Genomic DNA, 9,648 nt, shown 5'->3' with positions numbered 1-9,648 from the left:
TGTGTGTGTGTGTGTGTGTGTGTGTGTGTGTGTGCCTGTATACACTATAGGTTTCATATGGAAATACATGAGGAAAAAATACTAAGACAATGTTCTTCCTGTACCTACCTTCTGGAATTTATAAGCTCCTTATTATCTGATCTGCATCAGATAAAAATCTTCTCTTAACCTAATTGTGATTCCAGGACACCGCTTCTCTCTCTCTCTCTCTCTCTCTCTCTCTCTCTCCCCCCCCCCCTCTCCCTCTTTCCCTCTCTTTTTTTGGTTGTACCAGGGATTGAACTCAGGACCGTGTTCTTGCCAGGCAAGCGCTATATTTTACTGAGCTATCTCCCCATACCCAGGACACTGTTTCTAAGGTGTGCTGAGTGGATGACCACAGCACCTGGAGACTATGGACGCAGGTTTTGGGGTCACATTATTTGAGGGAGTTCAGCATGGTGCCATTTCTCTTCAAGATATTCACAATGACGTTAGCATTAAAGACTCAGAAAAGTACTGTAAAATATAGAGACATTTATTTGCATCATTCAATCTAGGATTTCCCCCTTTCAACCTCTGGTTGTTTGTTCTGATAGCATTTATTTATTTTTTAAAATATTTATTTATTTACTTATTTATATTTTTGTGTGTGTGTGGCCAGCTCAGCCCACCAGGGGGCGGGGCTGGCTGGCATGTGGTGCTGTGGGATTGAACCGTGGTCCCTGTGCTTTGCTTAGCTTAGCTTGTTCTAAGTAGGTGCTTTAGACCACTGAGCCATCTCACCAGCCCTCGGATAGCATTTAGTAAGATTCCTTGAGAGACCTTTTGGGAAAAGTCTTTTTTGGCTGTTATTTTTCTTGCACTTGTCACTTTGACCACGAGGGGGCAGCATTAGATTAGCCAGAGGGTGAACTTTCCACTGTCGACCAAAATTCACTGAAAACAAGGCTTTCATCTTCTGTTGTTTTTGAAAAAGCCATCTTATGCCTTTGGACTGGTACTGAACTGGTTAACTCCTAACTGGTTAACTCGCCTCTGCCAATTCCAATATCTTAGGAAAACTGCCAGGATAATTAATATCAACAAGATATTTCTGTTAACTAAACAAAACTTTCATTTTTGTAATATTTAAGATTAAATACTAGAATAAAGGTGAGCTATGGAACTCTTAACCGAGGGATTCTGATCACTTTGAGCTAAAGGAGATTCTCTCGAGTGCATTTTCACCATGTGTGACATTTGTGCTTACACCTTCTGCTGCTGAGCCAGGGCATTGGGGGCAGCAAAGCTCAGAGCTTGTGGGTTACAAGGAATAGAGTGGACGGGGAGGCAGCGCTTCCTCACGCTCCCAGGGACTCTTCACGGGCCACAGCCTGCTGGCACCTGTCTGGCTCCTTTCCTGTGTGTGCCAAACACCTTCCTTCTCAGTCCAAGTTTTATTGATTTCATTTTCCTTCAACTTTATGACCCCAGACTTACTTAATTTTACTTTTATATTTGGATGGATGAAGATATTGCTATTTTTTAAAATCAGAATTTGCTGCAATATGAAGTGTCAGACCCGTTATTATCCTTAGTGCCCTAGTTGACCCCCTCCCCTAACCTGTGTAGGGATACCACTTTCTGGGTGCAAGAGAGTGAACCTCCATCTGAGACCGCGGGGGCACTTTTCTTTCCCAGTTGTTCTTAAGAATAGTGTTGCCAGGCCTGGTGATGAAGGCCTGTAATCCCAGCACCCCAGGATGCTGAGGCAGGAGGATTACAAGTTGCAGCCCAGTCTGGGCAATTTAGTGAATTAGCAAGACTTGTCTCAAAACAGGTGAGAACTTTGTATATGTATTCTTTTCAGATATACCAAACAAACAGAAATCCTTAAAAGGTGGGGGATGGGGATGTAGCCCAGTGTGAATGCCCTGAGTTCAGTTTTTAATACAGCAGGAAGAGAGAGAGAGAGAGAGAGAGAGAGAGAGAGAGAGAGAGAGAGAGAGAGAGATTGTATGAAGTTTCTGTGCATGTGCACTTTAAAGAACATGATGAGCAAATCCTCTAGGGCGAGAATTCAAATATGAATTCATATGTATTCCATAAAATTACAGCTGCTCTTTATTTAATGATATCAAACTAATCATGGTGGCTCCTGCTGCCAGCTTTCTGTGCTCCTGGAAGCTGGGAGAGGCACCTGTCCCTGACTGCACAGTCCTGGTGTTTGAACTCTGGTTCTGAACACACTGTCTATGCCTTTTGTCTCATTTGTTCCACAAGGGGTGATTGAAAACTACGGTGAATTGTTAATGGTTTGTGTCTAGTTGCCCTCCAAAGCCTCATGCAGTGATGGGTGGACTTCTGTAGTCTGTGATTAATTCGTGGTCCAGTGCTGGGATGATGGGTATGAGTGTTGCTGGGATGATGGGTGTGAGTGGTACACCCAGTCTGGGGCCGATAGCCTGAATGCAACCTAAGCAGACAGATTTGCTCTCTGCTGCTGCTGCTCCCTTTTGCTCCTGCTGTCTTGCTGCTTTCTGCCTCCATGAACTGCTGGCCTCTGCCATGTAGCTGCTCTGCCTTGGAGCCAGCCGAGTATGCACTGCATCCTCTACAAACTGAGCTGAATAAGACTTTCCTTCGTTCGTTTTGGGTGTCGGGTGTTTTGTCCCAGTGATAAGAGAAGAGTAACCAGACATGAAAGTTTAAATTTTGAAAAGATCTGACCACAGGGCCAGGGATATAGGTCAGTGGTGCGGTGCCTGCCTGCCAAACGTGAGGCCCAGAGTTCAATTCCCAGCACCCAAAAAGAAAATAGTAAAACTAAAAAAGATTTTTTAAAAAAAAGTCCCTTTGAAAAAAAATCTGATCACAGTAAAAGATGCATTGCCCACAACAATGGGCTGGCTGTGTCAGAAGTGAGTGTGAATGCGTTGAATATTTCGAGTGGACCAGCAGCACTGCCGGCTTCACTGCCACCAAATTACTGATTGAATCACTCGCCAGATCTTTGAATCACCCCTCATTGATCAAATGTTCATGGCAATTTCTGCCAAATAAGAACATCACGATGTGTCCTCATCCACCTTACTTACCAGACCTGGCACCGTGTGAGCTCTGGCTCTTTCCAAAGTTGGAATGACCACGACAAGTGAATGCTTTCAGTGGATTCAGGACCTAGAGGCAACCACAATGGCAGTCCAACTAAAGACCCCCATGCAAGAGGTCTACCAGGACTGCTTCAGAAAGTGCCGAGAACCATGGGATCAGAGGGCTTGGAGTGACCGGGAGTTTTGAGGAGGTTTAATGAAAATGTGTCTCTTTTACTGTAATACATTTTAAAAAATTATGTATTATGTATCTCACTACGCAGCTCAGACTCATAGTGATCCTCCTGTTTTCAGCCTCCCCAGTGCCGGGATTACAGGCGTGCACTGCCATGCCTGGCCTTGGTGACAGGATCAGTGTGCCCCAGGCGGTGGGGCCAGCGCAGCATGCGGTGCTGGGGATCTGAACCTGGGTCCTCGCACTTGACAGGCAGGTGCTTAGGCTGCTGAGCTATCTCCATAGCCCTGTAATACATTTTTAAATTCAAGAATTCACCATGGTTTTTTTCTCACCTTGTAGACAGTCCTCAGCAAGAATGTTCAAAGCTTTCTAGTAGTGATCTGTATGATGAAATATCTTCACATATAGCTTATATATGCTTTCTCCTTATCATGTGTTGCTCAAATATATATTTTATTATTCATACTTTCAAACTGAGCGGGTCCATGCTTGTGTCAGCTTTGTTTCCAACCAATCTGCACTGTGTGGAATTTTTTGGTAAGTATTTATATGTATACTCTCCTCCATGAGGTTTCCTGATTGCCCTAAATTTCATGGAATATCTTTAACAACATTTAAACTTGAGAAGCTCCTAGTGACATAAGTAATTACGTTAAATTTCACCTCTGTGTAACTGACAGATGCCTATAGTGAAGGCCACAGTAGCGACACATTCACAGCTGTGGGTGGAAGATGGGCAAGGTACTGTCGCGTTGTGCCAGTTAGGTCAGACTTCTTTTCCTGTCCATCTCAAGCGGGCTACATTGCAAGTCAGGATGGAGAGGAGGACCACATGAGAGATAATCTGGGTCTCTGACAGTAAGTGTGGTTTAGCACATGCTTCTCTGCATAGGTGAGAACTGAGCAATTTCAGCCTGGTGAGGTATAGGCAGGAAACAGCTACCTTTTGCTTCTCTCAAAAACCATTGTCAGTTTTGCTTATTGTTATCTGGGCCTGATCTAATAAATTCACTTCTAGGTCTTAAAAGATTTTTCTGGTAGATACTTATTCAACCACACTTAGATCTATCTATCTATCTATCTATCTATCTATCTATCTATCTATCTATCATCTATCTATCTATCATCTATCTATCTATCTATCATCTATCTATCTATCTATCTATCTATCTATCTATCTATCATCTATCTATGTTTGCTGAACTAATAAACCCAGGGCTTTCACACTGAGCTACATCCCCAGCCCTTTTTTTAATTTTTAAGTAACATAAATTGCCTAGATGGGTCTTAAACTTGCAATACTCCTGCCTCAGCCTCCCAGAGTGCTGGAATGGTGTCATTATTTATGGTCCATGTTTGGTTTAAAGTGTTCCCAGCCCATTAAAATGATGGATGATGAGGACAGCTTTGTGTGAAGAGGGAAACACATAAAATATGTTGCATGAGATCATTGGGCTCTAGTAGATGTTTTTATTAAGTAAATTTACTATTTCTTTATCTTCCTTCAGCCAGGTAGCCCTTGGTCTCTCCCAATATTCAATAGGAGTTCTGTAGGGAGGAACTTTCAGTGCCTTGGCGCAAACCACCCCTGGCCATCTGCCCACAGACCCCTGCCCCATCCCTGTCTCCTTCAGAACACTCTTTTAGTGCCTTCTGGGTCTATTTTCCCCAGTTGCAACGTCTTGGGACCCCAAATTTGGTTCTTTTGCCGGCACACTTACAGGCCTTGTTCCACGCTGAGGGGAGGGGACCTCAGGGCACCTACTGCAGCTTCTTGGATGTTGAGACCCTGGATGAGAGTCTGAGTGATCTGCCAGGGAGATCCCAACACCTCTGCCTCTGGTTGCTGGGCAGAATCCCTCCCCAGTCAAGGCGCGTGGGTGCCATGGTAGAAGCTGCCCTTCCTCAGGCGAAGGGAATGGAGAAGAAATTGTTTCTCTCAACACTTCTCTGAATGAAAGCATCAGAGAATGAGTATAATAAAAACATTGTGCTCTTTCTAAACTAACTTATGCATTTTCCCTTTTTACCATTTACTATCACTAACCTTGTTAATAATGATTTTTATTTGTATAGCTGAAAATAGGGGTATAAGACCCCAGGCATTGTGCCATCTCTGTTTTAGTCATTTTCTCTTTTATTAATTAATTAATTAATTAATTAATTAATTAATTTTTAGGGAAGGGTCTACAGGGTGTTCAGGGTCTCACTACTAGATCTTACTCTTAATGATCTACCTGTTTACAGCCTCCCAAGAGCTGAGATTACAGGCGCATGCCACCATGCCCCAACTCAATTGCTGTCTCAGAGTACCCTGGGGGTGGGGCTGGAACGGCAGGCCCAGGGATTGAAACCCCAGCCCCCGCACCTGTTTGCAGGCTCTTTAATCTGCTGAGCTATTTGGCCGGCCCTAGTCATTTTCTTGTCACTGGGCAAAACACCCAATATCCACCACTGAAAGGAGGGACACAGTGGCACCTGGGTTCATTGACACTTTTGTTTATGAACAATTTGATTTGCAAGCCAGAGCATGTGGCAAAGTTTTGGCAAATTTTTTTTTCTCTCTGCAAACCTGCATCCAGTTACAAACGTGATCTCAGCCATCTTTCACATAGAAACACGAACGTGGCTGTCTTTCCGAAAAGTATAGAACAAATTGAGCTTATGAGCCAAGGTACCACTAATATTCGTTCCATGGCCCGGCTCTCCTGGGCTGGCCCACCTCCTGCCAGCACCCAGCAACAGCAGCACCATGCGCCAACCAGCTTTCCAAAGCCCTGTCTATGAGCATCTGAGGATCGGTCCCACACTCCAAGAGAGAAGGGCAGCACAGGGAAGAAACACCCTGATCTTTGTTCTCCATCCATTTTCTGGAGTGGAGAGAGCTTTGTATTCATTGTGAGCCTTATTTCTGTTTCTGCACAATGGGGAGCAATGAGCTAATTAATTTCTTCTATTAGAGAATCTTGTGAAGATTTATCCACTGGGATAGATTGCAGGTTCCAACTTTGTCACCACTTACACCTTGGCCCTGTTAATTACCAGAAGAGCTATTCCGTCTTGCTGTAGGATTCTAGGGCTTTCTAGACTCTGCTAGAAGCCCCTCATGTTGGCTGTGCCAAGGAAAACTGTGTCTGAACATTACTATAACTCTTCTGGGGTTGGGGACATACTTTCACTCAGTTGAAAATCACTGGTATACAGAAATAATTAAAGGCTGGTTGAGTACAGGCCATCCCATAGTTGGATGTGCTTTGTGAAGGCTTTAAACTATTCTTTAGAATTAATCTATGATTTAATTTAGACAAAGAAAGATCCATGTTTCTGTTTTCCTTTTGGTTGTGTTGAGTCAAACTAACCAGAATATTGGACTCGTATTGAGGAAATGCGTTTGGCTAAATAAGAGTATAAAATCCATGTGGTTAGAGAATTGGTAAACATACAATTTTGTGGCAGAATATGAGCTGTCCCTGAGCTAGAATGTGCTAAAAGGCTGGATGTAGCAGCATAGACAGATCTGGGTGCATCAAACATATGAAGCTCAGAACGTTCACTTTCCCTGAGGCAGGTGAGGGGCTCAGAGCAGAGCGCATTTAGTTAGGAGGCACTAAGGCCAGGGCTGGGCACACGGCCTGCTGCTGCCCTCCTGACGGTCCTCACCCTGGTTGGGGTGGGCACAGGGGAGAGACCGGTTAGAGGTGGAACAAAGTGCTCTGAGACCTCCCCTGTGGAGGTGAGTGTGATGGGGTTAGGAAAGGCTTCAGTAAAAGACAAGGAGAAAGAAGACAGAGGAAAGGACTCAGGTGGTTGAGAAAGAGGTTCTCAAAAGTGCACCCCTGCTTTGAGGCCGGTACAAGGAAATGACTATTTATGCATGTAGTTGTAGTATGGGAGACTGAGCCCAGACAGGGCCATTGCACTCAGCCCTAGCCCTAGCCCTAGCCCTAGGTCCTTTTTATTTTTTGAGACAAGGTCTTGTTAAAATACTAAATTGTTAAGGCTGGGCTTGAAGATATGATTCTCTTGCCTCAGCCTCCCAGGAGGATGGGCTTCCAGGCATGTGGCATCATGTCTATTTCTTACATTAATTTTTTTTCCATTTTTGGTCCCTGGCCTATTTTATGTCCTAGTTTCTTTGCTTTTTGAACAAGCATGTTGAAAGGAGAAGTTCTCTTATGTTATTTCCACTATGAAATATCATTTCCCCATTGAAGACTGGAGCCTGGGCTCATCAAACTGAGTCTCTTGAGACTCATCCAGGCTTTTGTTTTCAAATGTGTGGCAGTGTGGTGGGTGGGAACAGTCACCAAGGATGTGGGATCCAGTCCTGCTCTGTCATGCGCAGCATTAGCTCACTGCCCCCATTCTACTCTCAACCTCCTTGTATGTAAAGAGAGGATTAAAAACAAACCACAGATGAAAGGCTGGGCATGGTGGTGAAGTCCTGGAATCCTGGGAGGCTGAAGCAGGCGGGTCACAACTGCAAGCTCATCTTAGGGCACTTAGGGACTTAGTGAGGCCCTGTTGCATTGTAGAAAACAACATGGGCTGGAGGTGTCACTAGTGTGAAAGCCCTGGATGCCACCCTCAGTTCAAGAAAAGCAAACCAAATCCCCACTATTTTTCAGAGTTGGAAAGGCTAAGCATCAGGCCAGCAGCAGATATTAGAAAATAAATAGGTGATGTTATGAATTATTCTTTTAAATACAGGCATCTAAATGGGAAATTATGTTGCTAAGTTAAGTTTAGTTTAATTTAATTAAATTAATTCCCAATTAAATGTAATTAAATGCATGTTAATCATTTTTCCTGGCCGTTTATAATATTAGTAGGTGGAAATTCTTCAGCACCCAGATCTAAATAATTTTGTTTCTTCAAAATGACCCCAGACTAGCTTACAACAAGCCCTGATGCCTAATATTAAATAGATTCTAGGCAGCCCATGCTTGTGGTTTGTAATCTCAGCTATTTGGGAAGCTGAGGCAGGAGGATTGCTTCAGGTCATCATGGCATCATAATAAGACTTTTGCCTTAAAAATAATCCAACTCAGGGCCAGGGATATAGCTCAGCAGCACAGAGCCTGCCTGGAAAGCAAGTGGTTATGAATTTAATCCCTGGTAAAAAAAATAAATTAAATGAATAAATAAGTTCTATGTTTATTTTTGTTACTGGGTGAAGATCTAAATTTACTCTTCAGTAGATGCGTAATTTCTTTAAGACCTTGTACTTAAAAACTATAAGCTACTTTTCCTAGGTGATTTGGTATACAGAGCAATTAAATGATAGAAAGTGACTTGATTTTACACTTAATGAGGGATAAAATCAGGATCAAAATGCAATAACAATGAGCTGCTGTCTTCTGATGAGCTGTGATACCACTTAATTTTAGTGTGAAATTTGGACTCTTTAGTGAGAAACAAGAGTCTTCCAGGCTCACTTACCGTGGGGCCCACGTTTAGAGACCTCCTTGAAAAGAACTTTTAAACAGATGTAGTAACCTCTCATTTGACAGGGGAATAGTCCTTGATAAAGTCAGATGTGAATCTGACAGTGTTGAGAAGCGACTAACCATTTCTGAAATCCTTTCATCCTGGAGGATACAAAAGGAAACACTGGTTTTATTCTTTTATTAGGACCCAAAGGATTTCCTATGAGCAGATCAAAAGAGGGAAAGAAGAAACTAAAGTGGATCTACTTGGAAAAGAAAAAAAGAAGGAAGGCAGGAAGGGGTTTCCAAACAGAGCACAGGACTGTGGCAGGAATCAAAGTTTATTTGTAGACACCACAGTGGGGTTTGAACCTAGGGCCTTTGCTCTGAGCAAACCTCCAGCCTAGGGTCTACGTTGCTAAATTTCCCAGGCTGAGCTTGCACTTGCAATCCTCCTGCCTCACCCTCCAGAGTATTTAATTACAGGTGTGCGCCACTAAGCCCGACTCCATAATATGGCACCTGTTCTAAACTGAGTTCCTATGCTCACTCCTACCGCAAATGATCTGAAAAAGAGATCAGCTGTGTCATTTTGCCGACAGGTGGCGCCATAAGCGTTGACGTCGGAGGCAATGGTAGCAGGACTCTCCATACTGTTCTTGGAAGTAAAGGCCAGGGCCCGGGGAGATGGCTCAATAGGATAAGCGCTTGACTGGAAGTAAAGGCCAGTAATGTATACGCCTATTTTTGGTAACTTTAAAAACACATGTTTATCATTTAAAACATTTTCACAAGATTCATCACGCCTTTCATTTTCCATTTACTTGCACTGAGAGAGAGAGAGGCACCATGGATTAAAAAGTTAGACATTTCTCTCTACTGGGAATTTTCCCAGAGGATCTGAAAACATCATATCATAGGGATATATGTGTGCCTATGTTTATAGCAGCACAATTTGTGATAGCCA

Source organism: Octodon degus, unplaced genomic scaffold (genome assembly GCF_000260255.1).
Source record: "Octodon degus isolate 3935 unplaced genomic scaffold, OctDeg1.0 scaffold00116, whole genome shotgun sequence".
NCBI lineage: Eukaryota > Metazoa > Chordata > Mammalia > Rodentia > Octodontidae > Octodon > Octodon degus.
This window is presented reverse-complemented; position numbering follows the sequence as displayed.